Source organism: Cavia porcellus, unplaced genomic scaffold (genome assembly GCF_034190915.1).
Source record: "Cavia porcellus strain 051 isolate PalLab524CR breed Dunkin Hartley unplaced genomic scaffold, mCavPor4.1 scaffold_25, whole genome shotgun sequence".
NCBI lineage: Eukaryota > Metazoa > Chordata > Mammalia > Rodentia > Caviidae > Cavia > Cavia porcellus.
In genome coordinates this window covers 47,586,349-47,607,623 of record NW_026947508.1, presented here as the reverse complement: position 1 = coordinate 47,607,623, position 21,275 = coordinate 47,586,349, and the positions used below count along the sequence as shown (strand labels likewise).

At 40.8% G+C, this 21,275-nt stretch overlaps 1 long non-coding RNA gene across 1 annotated transcript; it reads right to left on the bottom strand.

Moving 5' to 3' along the window:
- Positions 1-8,728: 8,728 nt before the first annotated feature.
- On the bottom strand, positions 8,729-16,444 carry LOC134472822 (uncharacterized). The gene is made up of 2 exons (XR_010042800.1): positions 16,350-16,444; positions 8,729-11,482 (listed from the first exon to the last, which is right to left on the bottom strand). It is a non-coding gene; the product is annotated as an uncharacterized LOC134472822 (long non-coding RNA).
- Between the last annotated feature and the right edge of the window lie 4,831 nt (positions 16,445-21,275).

Sequence of the window (21,275 nt, the reverse complement as noted above, 5' to 3'; positions counted from 1 at the left end):
GCAAGTGCCATCCTAAACTGACAATCTTAGTGACTTAAGATTACTCTGTCTCATAAGATAAAAAAATAATATTCAAAGGCGCTGGGATACAGCTTAGTGTAAAGACTATGGGTTCAATCCCAAGGACAGAGAGTAAAAACACAAAGGAGAAGATGGAGGAGAAAAGCAGGGGGAAACATTTGGAGCTCTGCATTTAAAATGAGAGCAAACATGAGGAAATATCCAGTTTCCACAATTCTGAGGGCATAACTGTCATTTTAAAAATGCCATGGCCTTCAGGATTTCAGCACCAGGCTTCATCTCCCCGGCTTGGAGGAAGGAGTCTAAAATTGAAAATCTGCAGCAGGTCTGACCCAGCACCGCTCCCAGGATCATCCTGGCCAGAGCTGCTCACTCATTCACACTGCGCAGAGACAGGAAGAAACCTGGGTTCACTCTGATGTCCTCACACGTGGGCTCCTTTTCACACAAGCACTGCAGGTGCACAATGCTAGGACAATAAAACACATGATGACAAGGACTTAATGACCACTTAGAAACACAGCTATAAAATTATGCCTCCTCCATCCACACAGGACTTCAGGGGAATTTTTGCTTTAAGAAATATTTTTATCAATCTGATGTGTGTGTGTGTGTGTGTGTGTGTGTGTGTGTGGCATAGACACATCCACACCTTTGTATATGGATACATATTTGATAAAACAAGCACATGAATTAGATTTTATACTGAAATGTAAGTAAGTTGACAAAAAAATCTCAATGGAAATAAATACAACAGAGTATTCATAATTTTTAAAACATACTTAACAAGAATTTTATATTCAACATAGAAGGCATAATTTCTTCAAAATTTCCACTTGATTTGCACAAGGTTATTTGGCATATGTCAGAAAACAACATATGGATTCTTTCAAAATGATTGTTTTTATCCAGTTTAGCCACCAAATACAGGAAAGAATATTCTTGACACACTTATCATCCTCACAGAGTTTACATGGAAACAGCCATGGCTTGAGTCTTTACAGCCCCACTCCACCCTGCTCTGGCAGAAATCTCTGAAGATCACTGTAAGGTGTGGATTCCTTTGAAACTAGGGCGGAGGCTAAGCACCATGGGCTTTTCCTCCTAGACCATGATCTGATCATACATGTGCATCTCCCAGGATCTGGGTGCTGCCTTGGGTGACAGGAAGATGGTGCTCATGCTCCTGTCACAGGTGCAGACTTTCACATGGCAGTCCTCATGCCGACTACTGCAGACAGCAGGGACTTTATCTCTACAGGGTTTCTCCAAACACAGGACAGTTTCTACCACCAGCTCACAGGAGAGGTCCCCGCCTGCCCCTTCACTCTTTCCACACCACTGCACCCACCAGGGCATTTGCATCTTGCTCCTCGGAGAGGAACTGCCTATGCCAGTCTGAGATAAGAGCTCTGCTGTCACCTCGCCCTGGGGAATCAGGACTCTGAGTCCACCTTCTCAACATGAGGCTCCCTGCTCAGCTCCTGGGGCTGCTGATGCTCTGCCTGCCTGGTAAGGACACCTGGAGGTTAGGGAGAGATGGGCTGAGAGGTGGGCTCTGGATGCCCCCTCCTTCCCAGATGTGCTTAGAACATGGTGACATGGCCTGGTTTGCAGCACGAAGAGGGGAGGATCTGGTCTGCAGAGTGAGGAGCATTCCTAGGGAACAAGAACCTCTATCCTCTGCTGATGATTTTACACAAAAAAGAGAGATGCTGCAGAACTCTATGGGCTCCTTTGTGGCTGCTATTCTAGGGCTCCATTCTTCAAATTGAATGCTTTTGTACACAAATAAGAATGACAAAAATAATCAGACTGATAGATATGAAAAAAGGAAAACAATGAACATGGCTCAAGATATTTGTTTATGATATCGCACTTCTCCTTCATCACTTTAGGATCCTCGGGAGATGTTCTGATGACCCAGACCCCACACTCTTTGTCCGTCTCCCCAGGAGAGCCGGCCACTATCTCCTGCAGGTCCAGTCAGAGCCTCCTGTACAGTAATGGATTAACATATTTTAATTGGCTTGTGCAGAAGCCAGGCCAGGTTCCAAGCCTCATCATTTATGAGGTTTCCAAAAGAGACTCTTGGGTCTCTGACAGGTTCAGTGGCAGTGGGTCATGGACAGATTTCACACTCAAAATCAGCAGGGTGGAGGCTGAGGATGCTGGAGTTTATTACTGTCAGCAAGGTACACATGTTCCTCCCACAGTGCTACAGCCCCGAACACAAACCTCCCTGCCTGGGGAGGCCCAGCTGCCCCCCTGCACTGCTGTCTGGCGAGCAGCACCATACAGAATGCTCTGTGAGGGAGGAAGAGGTTGAAGAATCAGAACAACAACTTGCAGCTGAGGTCTCTGCCCGGGACTGAAAGTGAGGAAAACAGAAAACCAGCCAGAACTGGTGCTGTGCTTCGGGCTCTGACCCAGAGGGAGGATGATGCAGCTCACTCCCCGGGTTCTTTGCCCTTGAAATTTTTGTTCCTTAAGAAAGTGAATAAAAGCAAAACAAACACACAAACATAAACTAAGCCTAAAATGATTAATAAAATAGAATTGGCTCATATGGGTGGTACTTTATCTTTCACTGCCCTCTTATTTGTCACCGAGGAGGGAATTAGTAGCCATGCATTGTCCTCAGCCTGCCTGTCACTGCTTGAGAGCTGCTCACAGCTCACAGTGCAGAGGGGAATGATCACTTCTGGGCTTCCAGGGTTGGTCCTGGGGCCTTTGCATGGATCATGATGCGGGGCTCTCAGTCTTCACAGACTCCAGGATTAACAAAGATCCCAGCTTAAAGAAACTCCGTTGATGTTACACCCTGCTCATCAGTGCAGCAAGGCCAAGGTGAGCATCCAAAAGGAGATTCTGCTTCACTACACTGGTGAGGACCTGAGGGAATCTGAAGGCTCTGCATTTGGTGAGATCCGGGAATGCACCTGCGATGGGAAGTTGGTGGATGGATTCTCAGAAAATTTCACACAGCATTTGACAACAATTGCAGATGGGATCTATGGCCAGTTTGAGCCTCTATTCTCCATGATTATCCACTAAGATACAAGAGGCTTTTGTCCCCACAAGTGTTGCTATTTAAGGCTATTTGCAGCCAAACAGGAAGTTTCAGCCTACTGCTTCTAGGATTAACAGGTGCACCTTATTCCTCCACCCTATCCTCATGACACTGGATAAATCATTAGTCTCCATAAAAATTACTCTGAAAATACATAAAAACAAAGTTAAATGCAGGGCAACAGAAAAATGATGAGTTTAGTAAAGGGACAATTGATATCTATGCACAATTCTTGGTCTTTTGCCTAAGTTCACAAAGTAAATATAGAAAAGTCCCGAAAGCGTCCTCTGATGCTTCTGTCCAAGTCACTATGAACTCACATTTCTGGGATTCTGACTGAGCAGTGGATGTGGTGAAAGGTGTACAGGTTCTGGTCATATTTTAAACGCATAGCAAATGAACTTTACTGACATACTAATGTGAGATATGAGAGAAAATGTTAAATCAAGGATGAGAGACATATATTTCAACCTGAACCACAAGGTAATTTGCATTGATGCCTTTAGATGGGAAGGAAGGCAAAGTCAGCACGGAGAGTGAGAACTGGAACATAATACACTTTTCAGATGCCATCAGATGTCCAACCTGCACCCTAACACTAACACTAACCTTAATGACAGAGACAAATAACATTTTAGAACGATTTTTCAGTTTACCAATGTAACTTAAACAATATTAAGCTGAAAGGAAATTTCCCTTTGCGGATCATTGTTACAGAACGGTCCAAATACAGCCTCACCTGTGAGTGACTCCCCCCAAGCAGGGGGAGAGACACAAGGTTGCTTTCAAAGATGTGTGCTCTCTCTGCTCTCTGCTGGTCATCTCCATGCACTGCGGGTCCCAAGCCAAATTGTCATCCTCTTTCAAAATACTACTTCCTGCAATATTTTCCTTACACACTTACAACACAGCTATGATTTCGTTCAGTGACTACAGAACTTCCACAGAGATTTCAGGAAGCTCCAGACATTTAATCTGCCCATTATTATCACTCTTCATACTGAATATAGACGCATAGGAAACATTTTTTGTTCAACATTTTTTCCATCGTCCACTTTCCCTGACCCAGTGCTGTTGTAGACTTTGGAATCCACTCTCACACCCACCCCGTCCCATCCCAGTACAGCACCCAAGACATTCTCCAAGTTAAAGAAGCTCCAGTGTCTTGTGCTCCAATCTTTTTGCAATCCACACTTATAATGCTGCTCTCAAACCAGTCCCTGATAGCAACTGGTGGCAGAAGTTCAAGAACTTAAATGAAATAAGCTCACAAATATGATATGCCACAATATAAAGCAGTTCATAGTGACACTTATTTTTCAACTTGTAGATCTTGTTTTGACTGACAATTGTGAATTTTCCTTATGAGGTAGGCTTTGCACAACTTTGGATTGCACTAAAAGATATTCACACAAATGCCTGAGATTTGTGCACTTTCTTAAATTTTGCAACAAGGCAAATGGCTCACTTGCCTCATACTAGGTCTGTCCAAAAATCAGAGAATTCAAGGATGGGGATAATTTTAGAAGTATGAGGCTAATATTTTCACTGTGAAAAGGAGACCAGACCTGAGAAAAGAATGATCTATGAATAAAATGATACATGGTTCCTGTCACAACTGGTAATGAAACGTTCACATGATTAAAGTCCTCTACTTCTAGGCACCAGGTTTCTGAGTGAAAAAGCCACCAGGCTGCCATCAGGGCCAGAGGCCCTGGGGAATGAACTCAAGCCTGATTAGCAGGGGCGACAGTGCCTGGCAAGGAGATGAGGAGTCATGAGGCCATGAGGAGGGGAAGAATTCAACAACCCATGTGCCAAAAAACAGGCCCAGGGAACAGGTACAGGGAAAAAAGGCAGTTGAGAGCATGGTTAGAAAGTAGAGAGCAGGCAGGGCAGATCACACTGGATCTCCTTGCAGAACCCAGGAAAATCCAAATTTCAGGCTGCAGGTGTAACTCATAGTGGTACCTCAAGAGCATGCAGAGTTCCTGAGGTCTGTCTCGAATACCTCACAATAAAACAAAAGAAAGGAGGAAAGACTAGAGAAGGAAAGAAAGAAAGAAAGATATAATCTTCAGCCATGGCCAGACTAGTCTCCCCTGAATCTGTGGACATGGGTCTGAACATGAGGAGTTTTCAGAGTCCTGCACCAGACACCAAACACAGCAGCCAAGCTTGGCAACCAAGCACGAGACTAAGGACCATGACAGTAAGTCAGGACAAAGAGATATTGCTGAATACTTTAATCAGAGAGTTTATTTGATGTGGCTGTTTTTTTTTCTTTTCTTTTTAGGGGAAAAGAATTCTTATCATTATTATTCTGTGATTTACATGAAAAATGCAGCAGTCCTACCTTGAAATGAAAAATCACAGCACTGGGGACAATTCTCTGACTTACATAGAATGGCTGATTTGAAGATCTGAGGCTCTCACCCTGAGTCTGAAGTGATCTCCACACCTCCTCCACAGGAAAGAAAAACTCTGGCCAGAGAATGAGGGCATCCAGCCTTCACTAATCAGGATGAGTAAGATTTCTGGCAGCAAATGAAGCCCGCAGCTCTTGCAAGATGCTACTCATCTCTCAGACAGCATCAGGACCTTGACATCACCCAAGGCTAAGGGAGTCCACAGGAACATCCAGGGACAACTCCAGGGACATCACCAAGGCTAAGTGCTGGGAACATATGCTCTGTGGCCACTGAGTAGATATTGCACCTAAGCCTCAGCCCATACTCCAGCCTCACCATTTAATACTGTGCATGCACTGTCACCATTTGTACAAGAAAATATCATATGGATCCTCTAATTCAGTTTTCTATGGGTATAATTGAAAATACTACTCAGTAGTTCTTAACAGCTCCCATACAATTCCCAAAGAGAGAAATGACCTTCTATGTGTACTAGAAAAGTTAGCCAGACATGAGACCAGGAATTTTCCCAAGGTGAGAAATGTGTGACATAATACCTTATTTTCTTTGAATTAGAGTTTGAGAAACTCAAAGCTAGAGCACATCCACAATCACAGAACTTTTCTCTTTTTAGAATAGTTTTATAGCACTAAATTTTACATTTATGAAAAGTGTTGTTTTCAATATATATTTCTATTGATTTTGGCATATGTATAACTATGTTTTCAAACCCCATTTGGTCTGTAAAGCAGGTCCAGCACCCATCGACATTTCTGGATGCACTCTGTTCACTCACCACAAACTCACCTGAGACTCACTGCTGCCTGCACCCTGCATAAATGCTCTAGATGTTTCACATGCTCATCCTCAGCTTCCCTGTGACGGGGACATCACAAACTTTGAATTTCTCTATGAAAATTTGTTTTCTTACCTTTGTGGAGTATACATCAGTTACTCCTATTGTTGTAAATCTGTAAGTTTCTCATGTGTAGGTGAAGCTCTCATCTTGGTGCACCCATTTTATATCTGTGCGTGGCACTGCCTACATCACCGTGTGCTTCACCTCATACCACTGAGCACATCTGTCATCTCAGTGAACACCTGGATACCAAGTAAATAAAGAAAGGCCCTTTCACACAGAGACAACTTGAAGACCCAGTGCAGAACTTTAACAATTATAAGTGGTCCATGACACTCAGCTGCATTGTCTCTGTGCTTCAGAGAACAGTCAAGGCTTATTTCTAGTTGAAAATGGAATCATGAATGGAATTGGTTAGCACATTGGAAGATTTCCGTCTTCAGAAACAGAATTCTTTGAATTAACTGAGGTGGAAAGACTGAAAGTTAGGTTGTCTGGGGCACAAAACAACATCCTTCATTCCTGTGGACTGAGGTTTCTCAGCACTGACACCTGGAAAGCACACAGGTAGCACACACAGGTGTGACTTGGACAGGTGCAAGAGATGAACTGCTGGGAGACAGAAAGATGAGGGACAAGGGCTCACAGACACCTCTAGGAGTAGGAAAGGGACAGATTTACTTCTAGATCTTCCAGACCGAAGGCATCTTGATAGCAGCCTCACTGTCACACTGAGTACTGAGCTGGGCTTCTGACCTGAGGAACTGTAACATGATGACTTTTACATGTTCAAGACATAAATTCATGTAAAATTGTATTGTGAGAGTCTTTACTGAGTTTTCCTGTTACTCTTCTATAATAAAAGTTTAAAGGCACACCAATACATTTAATTTTCTACTGACCCTGTCATATTTCTTATATGGAAGAATGAGATGTAGTCTTTAGGCAGATGGAGAGTGCAACTCCCTTGTCACATGGACAGCAAACAGCAGGACAGACACTAAAATGAGGTTTTGCTTCAGGATGAATCACATGGAGAGAATGACTACAACACTGCTGACAGTCATTATGTACTGTGCCTTCAGCTTATAAGCTGTTGATGGTAACACTGAAACCTTTTCCAGATCAAAGGCCACTGAACTGGTGAGAGACCTGGGACTCTCAGGTGTGTGTGCAGTGAGCAAGCAGTTTCTGATGGAACCAGGATGAGTAGCTGATCTGCTTAACCCTAGCCCGGGCTACACAGTGATCTTAGGGCAGCCTGAACTGAGTTCCTGCCTCAAAAGCCCAAAAAGTAAAAAAGGCTTCAAAGGAATCACTGCACAAAGAACAATTTTAACTAACCTAATAATTGAGTATATACATATATGGATTTAAATATATAGCTATGTGTATACTTTTATAGATGTATATTCACTTGTGTGTATATAAATTGGTACATACTAATATGTAAATACTCATATATGGATACATTTCTATAAATAAATATTTATAATACACATTTACATGTTAACATATATTCAGACTCGTATAGTTAACATGTCCATGTCTAGATACCAGGACAATATATTCACCTCTGCCCAGGAATTGCGGCTCATTACCTAACGTACAATAATTTCTGCTTCTCTACTTGACTTCAGCAGGTCACCTAGGTCTCTACCTGAAATAAGAATATTTTTTATCTTCCTTCACATCCTTTTGACAGCAGTGTCCTTATGGAGATTAATCACTTGGCCGGGAAGACTTGCTGACATGGTTTCTAACATCATAGTAGCTCGCCTGAAAATGACAGTTGCTAAAATCGTTTCCTGGCACCAAGGTGTCACTAGCAGAAAACTCTCTGATGAGCAGTAATGGTGAGGAGAGAGTGATCTATCTTATTGGGGAGAGAACTTTGCACTGTGTTCAATAGAGACTCAGCCTTGCACAATGGGATCCTTCCTCCCGCGAATGGATGCCACATGGACTTTTTTTCTACTGCTTTTCCCCAAAATACACAAGATTTTGAGATGAAGTTTATTTTCTTCCATTTCATTTACCACTGATTCCAGAGAGACAAATAGGGAACCTTAAGAGTCCAACAGGTCCAATAAGTGAACTTTTCAACCTCTTGAAGTATTCAGAAATAAAACACACTCAGAAGATAAAAGCACCCAATGGTGCATACCTGTGACTGCAGCACAGTGGTGTCTGAGGAGGAAAATAGACAGCTGGAGATGAAGCTGAACAAGTGAACAACACAATGATACCCTGTCTCAAAATGCAAAGAACTGTTGTTGTAGCTAATTGTGAATATCCCAGGTTTAAGCCACAGCACGCGCGCGCACACACACACACACACACACACACACACACACACGATGATGAGCACATCCAGAGAGTCTTTTATTTACAATAAAAGCACACGTTACAAAATCCTTATGTGTTTATTTTTCCATGAACCCACTTTACCAAATGTGTAAGGGTACACTGCAGCTCTTGGCCTGTCATGAAACATATAGTATCATTACAGACTGAAAACAGCATGGCTTCATTCTCTTAGGGCTTTGGAGAAAGTATGAAATTGACCTTCTTTCCACAGTGACCATTTTAGATAAGGTCCAGAAAGTTTCAGCCATTGATTCAAATGACATTGAGACATTAAAAAATCAGATTCAATAGTGACATTCTGATACTGACAATGTCTCTTTAAACTACAGACCATGGCTACTCAGTATTTGTTATAAGAGTAGAATTGAGAAGGATGATTTATGATCACTCAGAAAAGAGTAGTGTAATATTATTCTGCATTCACTTTGCACAAGATCAAGAGAAATCTTTTTTCTTAATAAAGGTTTTAATAAACCAGATAGATAGATAGATAAATAGATAGATAGATATCATATTATACTATCTACAGGGAGAGACATGATTACATATTTACCAATTTCTAAGTCTACTTACAAATAATTTCATGTGAATTATATAAGGCATATTTTTTCCTTTTAGTCTTGCCTTCAAAAGAGTTACTTCCCTCCAGCTAGAAGACAGTTACTTTATCTCTGTATCGTATTGTGTTGACTTTAGTGCTCTTATGCTGTTTAATTTCTAGATAAAGGAAAATATTGTTTCTCATCTTCTTTCTAGATGATGAGAGTTCACCTAGTCAGAAGGGCTTCACAGCTCTGCTACAGGCTGTTAATGATAGAAAATACTAAAAATGCATTCTCATCAAGTGAAAATCACTTCCTTTCCTTCCAGGAGGCCTAGAAGCACAAGACTTTTCCCCTCCCAGAGACTGATCTGCACACACTCCCATATCATAGGGACTGCAGTTCTGTCTGGGAAGGGCAGAGCCCTGAGCACTGTGTCCCTGCTGGAGGTGAGGATTTTCTTAGGGATCCCTGTACCCACTGCTGCACACAGCATGTAGTTTAGCTGCATTGCTTGCTCAAAATGCAGAAGGAATTTTATAATACTTGGCTCACATGTGAAACCTCAAACCATGTGCTTTACGCTTTCTCCACCACTGCACCCACCAGGGAATTTGCATTTTCTCCCCAGGAAAGACCTTCCCAAGCAAGTCTCAGATAAATTCTGGTTCTAACTTGGCCCTGACTGATTAGAAATCTCAGTTCAATTTCGCAAAATGAGGCTCCCTCTTCAGCTCCTGGGGGTGCTACTGCTCTGGATCACTGGTAAGGACACAGGGAGATGAGGAAGGGTATGGGAGGAAGGGGTGAATTTCTGGGTCAAACTGCTGCCTCGATGAGTTCTGTGCATACCTGAGATGTGCAGCCCTGACGTGAAGCATGGATGTGTGTATTTCTATGAGGGAATTAAGAAAATTTCTAAAGCCTCAGGAGTAGGCCTCTCATGAAGAGTGACACAAAGAAAGATATGGGTAGGGAGATGAATTCAAGAGGAATCCTTGTGATTAGATCTTGTGAGTTATTTCAAAACTAATATTAGTTCCCTTTATATTAAAATTACATAATAGTTAAGCTTGACATTTACAAAAAAGAGAACAGGGTAAAAATGCATGATGATGTTTGTATCTGAAGTTGCACTTACTTTTCTTTCTTCATTTTAGGATCCTCTGGAGATGTTGTATTGACCCAAACCCCACTATCCCTCTCTGTCACCCCTGGAGAGCCAGCCTCCATGTCCTGCAGGGCCAGTCAAAGTCTCCTTCACAGCAATGGAAACACCTATTTGCACTGGGTGGTGCACAAACCAGGCCAGGATCCATGAAGAATGATTTATCAGGTTTCCGATCAGGAATCTTGGGTCTCTGACAGGTTCAGTGGCAGTGGGTCATGGACAGATTTCATTCTCAAAATCAGCAGGGTGGAGGCTGAGGGCGCTGGAGTTTATTACAGTGTGCAAGGTACACATGATCCTGCCCCGGTGCTACAGCCCGAACACAAACCTCCCTGCCTGAGGAGGCCCAGCTGCCCTCCTGCACTGCTGTCTGGGGAGCAGCACATCACAGACTGCTCTGTGTGAGAGGAAGAGGCTGAAGAATCAGAACAACAAGTTGTAGCTGAGGCCTCTGCCTGGGACTCTGAATGAGGAAGAAAGCAAAGGAACAGAGACTGCGTTCTGCTGAGGACTCTGACACAGAGACAGAATGTTGAAACTGGCTATGAAGGGTTCCTTTGAGCTTTAAAAGCTCTGTTACCTGATGAAACCGAATGAAACCAAATCAATCTCACATTGAGTTCAGCATAAAATGAGTAATAACTAAGAAAAGGCATATTGGATATGCACTTCCATGTTAACGTATCACAGTCCAGTTTGGATACAGTGAACAAGCATTTTCCTCTCAGCCTGTGTGTCACTCCTGGAGAGCTGCCTCTATCTGAAAAGGTCAAATTTGTAGAGATCTTTGCTATGCTCGCAGTGTTGTGTTCCTGAGACTCCATGGACGTTCATGAAGTGGTGCATCTTGCAGTGTTCTTAGTCTTACTGACTCCTTGGGTAAGGAAAGATCTTGGCCTGAAGAAACTTCAGTCCTGTCACATCTCTCTCATCAGTGTAGCATGGCATCCAAATCATGTTCCTGGCTGTTCACATACTGGGAATGACCTGAGAGATGTTGGAGGATTCCACAGTTGGTGATATCCAGGAATACAGCTACAATACAAAGAGGGCAAACAAATTCTCAGAAAATGTCTCACAGCTGTTAGCAGAAATTCAATTTGCATTTTATGGGACATTTTTGCCCCTGTTCTCTATTGCTACTGACAAAGATATATGGGTTTTAGTCTCCACAAAAATCTTTGTTTCCAAGCATTTTACAGGCAAACAAAACATGGAGAACTAATACTTCTAGACTTAAGGTTGGTAACTCACACATCTGCTCATCCTCATGATGGCTGATAAATCTCAAAAGGCTCCATTTCTTCCTTTTTATGAAAGTCCTCCAAGACCACTGCTATCCTCAAACTTAGGTTTAACATGAGACAAATGAAGACTCTGATAATATGCAGTTTGATACCCGTTTGCTCTTCATGGCCTTCCAGACAGCTTACAAAGTAGACATTAAAAAGTTCCTCTAATGTCATATTCCAAGTCATCATGTCATTTTATTTCCCAGTTCTGAATACAGATTTTTGAAAGGTAGGTACATCCTGGCTATATTTTAAAGTAACAAAAATATATTTGCTGACATTCTGGACATGAGCTGAGACAGAAAAACAAAATCAAATCCTGCCTTATATTTGGAAAGGATCCACCACAGAATTTTCTATGAAGCTTCCTTAGATGGGAAGACAGAAAAAGCAACACTGGGAAATAAGGACTTGCAATGGAACATATTTCCAATACTGAGATGGCCCCGGACCTCCACTCAACAGCTGTCCCACGGAACCTGCATATGTGAGATTTTGAAGCTCTGGGAGGTGATTGTGCTTGAGATGCAAATATAAGAATAGAGTTGAAGTCACCAAGAAATGAAAGTAAGTAGGTGAGAGCAGATTGGTCCCTACCAGGCAACCCAGTTCTCAGCAGTCAGGACACAAAGAGAAACCCACACCGGAGGCTGTCGAATAGCAGTTACCTGTGGGAAGGACAGAGACAGAGAAAAAGAGAGAGAAACAGAGACAGATACAGAGACAGAAGCAGAGAAACAGAGAGATGAGGGGAAAAAAAGAAAAGGAGGTTTTAGAATCAAAACAGAGTTTTAAGAGACCTTTTACATTTCACAAATGTAAAATAAAGTGTTGAATGAATGTAGGAATGTCCTTAGGGCAGGGTGTTATAAATAGCCCAAACATTGTGCCTCTTGGATCACAGCTCTTTCTGGGCAGGGACAAGATTTGAAAGGTTACCTTTAAAAGAGACGGCCCTTTGCTTCCACCTATTGGTCAGTACTTGAAGGGCAAGTTTCCCTGAAAATTGCTAACATTCCCCTTTCAGGTGTCTTCAAATATTTTTTCTACCATGCTGTTGCAATAGCAAACAGAAAAACCAAAATGACACACAGGTTTAGGAGGCTGATTTATTTATAGTGTTGGGAAGTGACAAGAATCAATCCTTGTAAGAATGTCAGAATACAAAGACTCAGGGAGAGAGGATTTTATATATTGCAAAAGGGAAGTACACAGGTAGAGCACTTGGCTGTCTCTCATTGGTTCTTGCAATATGTATCAAAGTCACCAGCTGTGCATCACAGTGACCATCCTTTGTAAGAAGCAGAAGTAACAGAAACTGACAGGAACTGCTATCTGGGCAAGAAACAGTAACTCAGGTACCCTGGCAGGGAGCGCAGGGCTGTTTCTGCTGCACTGTGATCTGCTTTAATAAGTGCAGATCTCCTTGCCTTAAAGCTGTGAAGAATCTGATACCGCACATGTACCATTATGTCCTCAGAATATGATGTTCAAGCTCATTTGCTTAGTTCAGCAAGTTTCATTCCCAGTGTTCTTCCCCTGATTTGAACCCATTCTCTTGCCTACCCACAACCCAGGCAACTACAGGTCACAAGGCATTCTGTGCCTTGCAGCAACTCTCCTCTCTTGTACCTGATATCACAGGCTTCTTACTCTCTTCTCAACTGATCTGATGGCTACACCTAGTAATAAAACTAATCTCTATCATAAATTCAAAGAGTTGCACAAATACTAATGAGTTCCACATGTACAACAGAGCCCCTCTGACACTTTCTCTGGGATGTTCTCTAAAATAGAAATTATACTTCTCATAGAACAATCTAAAGTGTAGGTAACTGAACTGAAATTATCCCATGCATATTATCAGACCATGTAATAATGAAATTTGAAATCAATGGCAAAAGAAACCAAAGAATTAGCTCACAGGTATAGCTTAGAGGCATAAGTGCCTGCCCGGCCAGTGCAAAGTAGGGAATGCCATTCCAGATATCGAGAAAGAAAGAAAGAAAGAAAGAAAGAAATCACAAGAACTTCATAAACATATGGAAATTAAATAACACCATCCTGAACAACCAAAGGGTCACACATGAAATTAACAAAGAAATTAGACAATTTCTAGACTTAAAAGATAATAGTAGTACGCCATACTGGAACTTGTGGGATATGATGAAAGCAGTCCTATAAAGGAAACATATAGCAGTGAATATACATATCAATAAACAGAGCAAGCTCAAATAAACAACTTACTGTTGAACCTCAAAGTTATAGAAAAAGAAGAGCAGGTCAAGCCTAAGATCATGTGAAAAGAAAATTACATATCATGACAGAAATTAATGCAATGGAAACTAAGAAATCAAAGCAAGATATCAATGAACGCAACAGTTTCTTCTTTGAAAGATTAAATAGGATGGAAACAAAACCCTAGCCAGACTAATCAAAAAAAAAAAAAAGGAAGGAATCAAAAGACTAACATCCATGCAATTAGGAATCAAAATGGTGAAACTGCAACAGATCCCACAGAAATTTAAAAGTTATCTATATCTACTTCAACAATTTGCATGCCAATAAGAGACAAATGGAGTAGAAATACACAAAATTTTTGATACATAAGAGGTACCAAAGCAAAGGGTCTGGGGATTTAGCTCAGCAGCATAAGCACCTGCCTTGCAAGCAGGCAGTTGTGAGTTGCATCCCCGGTACCAATAAAAAAATAAAAATAAAAATAAAAAAGAGTTACCAAAGCAGGATCAAGAAGATATAAAAATTCTAAATAAACCAATTTCAGTCAATGAAATTCAAGATGTAATTAAAGATATAAACATACAAAAAACCCCAGGGTTCAATTCTATAAGAAATTTTGACAAGACTTAAATGCCACTACTTCTTAAACTCTATAATGTTCATTGCAGCTAGATATTACCAGAACCTCTCCTCTCTTTGTTGCTCAGTATTTGTTGTAACTATTACCAAAAAGTTCTAGTCCAACTGTCCTACAACATTGAGCATAAAAACAGAGCAATGAAAAAAAAAAAAAACGAGCTACTAACATGCCTCAAAATTTAATAGTTCCACAGTAGCTATCTGGCAGTCAATAAAGTAAAGAAAGTGTGCAGAAAAGAACTCAGAAAACAAATGGTTAAATGTTTGAAGACATCAAAGAAGAACATGCATATCATGTTCAGAGCTCAAAGAGAAGGCAAACAAGCTAAACATTTTAATTAATAAGACATCCAACAAGAAGACACAAGCACTGACTGTACACCTCAGACAATGCAGGATGTGAATGAGGGACCTAGGGAATAACTAACTGATGGTTATAAGAAAGAAGAAAGCACAATTCCTGGAAGGGAAAAGCACAGCTGAGCACCATACCAGCAGACACCAGCAATTGGAAGAGAAAACATCAGAAATTCAGGACAAGAATGCGGTAGCACATGGTGCAGATATGCCCCATGAAATAGAAGAAGTCATGAGAAGTTGATCTGAGAGTGATAGATTACTGTTAGTTTTTATTAAAAATAAAATACAGAATGAAACAAAAACCAGTAGAAGAATATAAAAAGATAAAAAACACAACCCCTTAACAAACTGTCAGCATAATAGATTAATATTTTGATTCTTACATTTCTGTAAAAATAAAAGTCCCAGAATAGTCTAAACAACTTCAACGAGGGAGCAAAATTAGAGCTGCAACCCTCCTCCACATAGATGGCTCAGAAGACATAACCTAAGCATTACAGAGGTCAATGAAAGGCTGGAGAAACAAGGTGAAGGTCTAAATATGTTATTCCCCCTGCACAACACTTTCAAATCTAGACACTGAAAAAAAATCCAAATAATGAGGCATTTAAAGCTCCAAGTAGCTACAACCAGAAAAGAATCTCTCCACAACACATTATAGAAAACTCCAAGATATCAGAACGAAGAAACAACACTAACTGCCACTAGAGAAAAATATCAAATAACTTCTAAAGACAAACCTATCCAAATATCACCAGATTTCTTAACACAAATTTGGGGACAAGGGAGCTTGGAGGAGAGTACCAAGTAACAAAAAAAATCAATGCACATAATAATTACCTACCAAAATATATTTCCAAATTTAGGAAGAAATAAAGAATTTCTGTGATATAGAGTCATTTAAGAAATTCATGACCAGCAAACCAGTTTTAGAAACACTGAGAAGTTAATCAAAAGAAAAAAAATAAAGAAGTCAGTAACAGAAAAAAGAATAGAATGGTGAGAATGAGACAGTGTCTTTCAGTAATAACTCACAATATAAATAGCTTTACAAATGATTCTGTAAGGGTCATAGACCACAAAGTCAGAGACTCTAGAGATTCAAAAGCAGAGACAGGTGCAGTGACTTCCACATGAAAACAGTGCTGGGAGAGGGGAGAGGAAGGAATTCCAAGTGGTTACAGGAAAATTTCAAACGCTGTACATGTGTTTTCCTTATGACCACTGGGGTGATGTTTTCTATGCATTACAGAGGATGTCTGCCATACAGTCACCACATGCTGTCCTGACTCACTCAACTATGTTTTCCTGAAAATCAGAACTAAACAGGAAAAGATTTGATAGTCTAAATCTGCCTATTGCTGTCTTACCTGATTGATGGATAAAAAGATTCTTACGATCTTAGATAAAGAACAATAAAATAAGTAACCATCCAGATTAATTTAGTATTAAGAGAAAGAATGGGCCATGCAGGAGGGGAGACTGGCTAGGGGGCCTAGGGCATGGAATCCTAACAAAAGACCTCACTCCCTTGGGAACCCAGCCAAACAGAACTTGGATCCCCTGTTACTAGGCATCACAATGTAGTGACAGCAGCCTGATGAGCTCACTTGGCCAGAGATACTCAACAAGGAGCACACTGAGCAGCTTCCCCACATAGCCTGTGGCCTCAGAACCCCAGGTAGGGAACGTCTATGTGAAAGCCTGTGGAGATGGTTCACTCCATCCAGATGCCACAGGCCACCATGCAAGGGTGATTTGACCTTAAATGACTCCCTAGGGAGAGAAGGCGTCCTTAACAGTGACCACGTTTGATGAAGAAAATCCCACAAACCCATGTGAAGTCTCCCAAAGCCCAAATACCTATGGGACAACACAGCAATGGACCCCAGAGGAGATTTCACTAGGCCAGGAGATTCCCAGTAGCTCTGGACAGGTCTGCCAGAACTGGCCACAAAAACCCTAGAACACCAAAGAAGTCCACGCTGGGAGCATGAAGTCACAGCCCCCAGGCCATGGGAAACAAAGAGGAACCTAGTGTCCTTCCATGCTGACCCAGGCACCAGTGGAAACCATTTCATAAAAAGCTGTGCTGAACTCCAGGCACTGTGGTCAGTGCAGCCAGTCAGGCCACATGAGCTTCGTGAGCCCTTGGTGCCAGGTTGGCTGGACAGAGAAACCTATGACCATAGTGGTCCACCCTGAGCACTTCCACCACCCACACCTTCACATGGCAGGCCCTGAATATGGGAAGAGCCATCACAAGACCGTATTTGGGGACTTCCTTCTCCTTTGTGGGGCTCCATGATACAGTATGAGATGTGTGGGTTTTGAACAACAAACAGGTGTTCATCACAGAATGGGCAGAGGAGGAAGGAGGAGCATTACTGGGTCTCCTCAGTTGGAACTAGAAGAAGACTTTGGGCTGTGTGACCTGAAGAATATTTACAAAGTGTTAATCCGTGCATTGCTTGGACATCAGAACATCCTAAAATGTCTCATCCAGAAGATGTGTCCATCCCCCACAGAGCCTGGGCCTCTGGAGAGAAAGTTTTCTTGAGCCAATGGCCATAGGTTTCAAGCCAGATGCAGTCACTCTGCCACTGGCACAGACCATGTAGGGGACTTGAACGCCAGGGAAACTCTTGACTGTAAACTCTTCATGCATAAGAAGTGGCACACACACTTGTTACCCTTGAATGTGGGCATCATTCTTTGCCACCAGTTCCCATGATGCCAATTATGGAATGACATGCAGCTCTGGACCCTGCACAGACAGGAAACCCCTTTGGTCCTTCACATCACCACAGTGTGGAACAAGCTGTTGAAGACCAGGGAAAGGCACAAGGTGTCACCTAGGTTAGGTTTCAGGACTTCAATTTGCTCCCTGTGATATGGAGAGGAAGTTATGGGAAAGTATTATTAGTTCCACTACAAAAAACACATCAAATTTTTGCAATGAAAATTGTACAAAAGAATGCATGAATTTTCATCAGGCAAAGACTGTGAGGTATGTTTTGGAGCATGGATGGAACTATCCTTTTCTTCTAGAGTGTATTCTTGCTTTCAGATAGAAAGCAAACAGATTTTCCTTGAGGACCATGTCAGCAGAGGAGACCTAGGGTTTCACATAGAGCCACAAAGAATCCTCCCTGAGCCATAGGCCAGGTTTTACTCTGCAGAGATCAGCTTGGCTTTCAACTCTCTTCACCATCGAGGGATCCTTTACAGAAACCTGAAACTGGACAATTTATCACTGGACTCAGAAGAAGAGCACATTAACTCACTGACTACTGCACATGTAAGGAAGGACTAGGGCCAGGAGATGTGACCAACCAGCACTTTCTGTGAAGGCACTGCTAATTACTGAAATTATAAGAGGAGAAGATTATAGTTTCAGTGTGGACTGGTGGATTCTCCGGGTGCTAATATTTGAGATGATGGTGGGAGAACCTCCATTTCATATTGCAGAGAACTCTGACATCCCTGACCAACATTCAATCACTTATCTCCTGCAACTCATTGTGGAAAGAAAAGTTCACATACCACATGGTCTGTCTGTAGACCACAAGTGTCCTGCAGAGTTTTCTGGACAAGGACCCAAGGGAACAACTCAGTTGGCATCCTCAGACAGGGTTTACCACGGACATTCAGGACCATCCATTCTTTCGGATGATGACTGGGACATGATGGAGCAAAAGCACCTGGTGTATCCCTTTAAACCAAATCTTTCTAAGAAATCAGTTTGGGCAACTTTGACCTTCAGTTTACTAATGGACCTGTCCAGCTCATTCCAGATGACAAGGACATTGTGAGCAAGAGCGATGCATGTGAGTTTTCAGGTTCTGAGTATATCAGTCCTCTATTGATGGTGAAAAAGAATGAATGTGATCCCCATTTTCCAACTGTGCATTATGCTTATGTTGCAATTTAATGCACAGAAAAGCTTGTTACCAATATGGATTCAGTGAGCCATTTCACAATTGTTTGGTGGCTAATTTTAATGGCTTTTTTGTACATATATTTAGATGTAACACTTGATTCTGTTAGTCTACAATCTATAATAGAAAATGCTGTGTATTTTGTTGTTGATAGAGTTGTTTATGATTTGGCTTAACAATGATGCAACTGCTTGTTAACAAAACTTGTGAACACATTCCATTTGTTCAATGTGCAAAGAATGTGTATGATTTTTCTTGTTTTCTATGATACGGGAAGATAACTTGAATTTTCAATAGACGGTCTTTCCTACACTTCTTTCTTTCCAAAGTTTTAACTGTACTTTGGCTACCAGCTTATGTAGTCTTCAGGAAAATCTAAAAGTAACAACAATTTTGAATACATTTGCAAAAAACACATATATTATTGTCTATTCCCTTGTTAAGTTTTTTTTACTAGGATAACAAATATTTCATATGTCTTTTACTAGGATAACAAATGAAATACATGGTAGGATACATTTTATGAGAAGAATTCTTTAAGTCAATTTTATTAAAATCAGAGCTCACATTTTAGGAGAGAGTTGTCAGACATAGCATTGAATTTCATATCATATTTTATGCAATGAACTTTAATATTAACTATTATCCTCTAAACAAGTTAGTATGGTACAATCTTAGGACAATTCAGTTTTAAGTATTCTATCAAGTTTCAGTGTAGAAGATTTTAACATTGTAGGCATTAAATAAAATATATTTTTATCTTTGATGGAGGCTTCATTTATTGGAAATATTACTTTCCAAAGCTTATAGTCATACATTGTCTATCCTTCCAATAGCTACATTTGAAAGTCATGAAAATACTAAAGGAAAATGTTGAGATACAGTCACATCACCATTTGTAAGATATACATGTTCCCATCCATGAATGAAATGTGTTTTAAAACAAAAAGCATTATTCACAACATGCACTTGTAAAGAATTCTGCCATGCAAGTAATTTGCTTGTTATCTTGCTTTAATGGTTCTTTTTCCTAGAGGGCTTCTCAGAATCTTTAATAGTCACATGGGGAGCTGGTTTAAAATGTTTATTACTCATCCTACATGAGAATTTTTTGAGCCTTTGACCTTCATTTTGAGAAACATTTCCTTCAGGTAATTCTTTTGTCCCTAGTGAAATACTTGACAGCAGATCCATGGCACACAATTTTAAGATGGTATAAGCAGCAATATACAACCTTATGAGAATTTTTTGAACAAATTTTAAATGAATAAATATGTCATATGTCTTCCTTGTTCCCTCACCCAAAATCTTATCAGTCTTCTCATAACGATATACAAACAAGGAACATTTTGCTTTCATAAGGTTTTAACTTTCAATCTGGATACCCTTGTGCTTTTAAAATGTTTAGGTAGCAAGATTTACTGTGTGTATTTTGCACAGAATTGCATTATAAATAAGTTCTTTATTGTGTTCAAGGTTTAGTCCTTAAGTCTCAAGACAGTTCTTTTCATGCTATTAAGATTTTCTCTCAAAAGGAAATAAGGCAGTTTACAGCCATAATGGTTGGCATTTTCATGCTCTAGGCAGTGATTTACTTTGCAAAATCCTGTACTCAGACCATTTCATGTAAATGCAACTTGTATGAAATTTGACCTACCTTGTTCAGTGATGGTATACTTACTTTATAGATTTGTTTTGTTATGATTTTTGTTATATGGAATACTGCCTTGCTCATCCCAATGTAATGTCTATTTCTGTATCTTCTTTTTCTTGTTAAAACATGTAAACAAAGGATTTAACTCATTCACCAAAATTTTTTTTGTAAAAAAATGCAGAAAAATAAACTTCTTTAACTTTATTAATAAACCCCATGAAATGCACATCTTGGGCCATAGATACACCAAGTGGCACAGTGCCTGCCTTACAAGAGCAAGGACCTCAGTTTGATTCTCAGGACAAAAAATAAAACTGTTATCACAACATATTTTGCATGCAATATAAACTGTTCAACTGATGTTGAAAATGTTGCATGAACACATGTTCATTAACATGGTCTTCCCTTTTATTGTGCTTTAAATTGATAATGGCCCACAAATTCTAAAAATCATGAAAGTTTAATCCAAAACTGCTGAAATACCATACTATAACAGTGAAATGCCACACCCAATGAACTCCAAGCAGCTAGCAGGACCTAGAATCCAGTCCAGGCCCTGAATGTGGCTTGAAACCCAGAACACAGAGAAACCTTGGAACATATAACTCCCCGGCAGTGAGACCATGCCCTGCATCTGAAATCACCAGAGGATGGACAGGTTGTCCCTTGTTGGCTTATCTGGTTACATCCAGCAAACTTCA